Raw genomic sequence first — 277 nt, forward strand, 5'->3', positions numbered from 1 at the left:
GTGCTGCGGGGGGGGAGAGGGATAGGGCTGTGGGCCCTGTGGCACGGGGGTGGAGGGCCATGCTGAAGAAATGGGGTCACACTGAGGAAAAGCTTGGGAAGCACTGCTCTAGCCTATCTTGCAATCCTTGCCATCTTCTCACTGCTCAGGAAACTGATGTGCTCCAGGTAAGTCCTGCAGTGGACTAGTGCTGAGTCCCAAGTCTAAAAGGGGTTTGTGCTAGTGCCACAAACTAAGTCACAAACACAGCAGGACTGGCCCAGTTGTGAACAGTAGC

Source organism: Alligator sinensis, unplaced genomic scaffold (genome assembly GCF_000455745.1).
Source record: "Alligator sinensis unplaced genomic scaffold, ASM45574v1 scaffold1307_1, whole genome shotgun sequence".
Lineage (NCBI taxonomy): Eukaryota > Metazoa > Chordata > Crocodylia > Alligatoridae > Alligator > Alligator sinensis.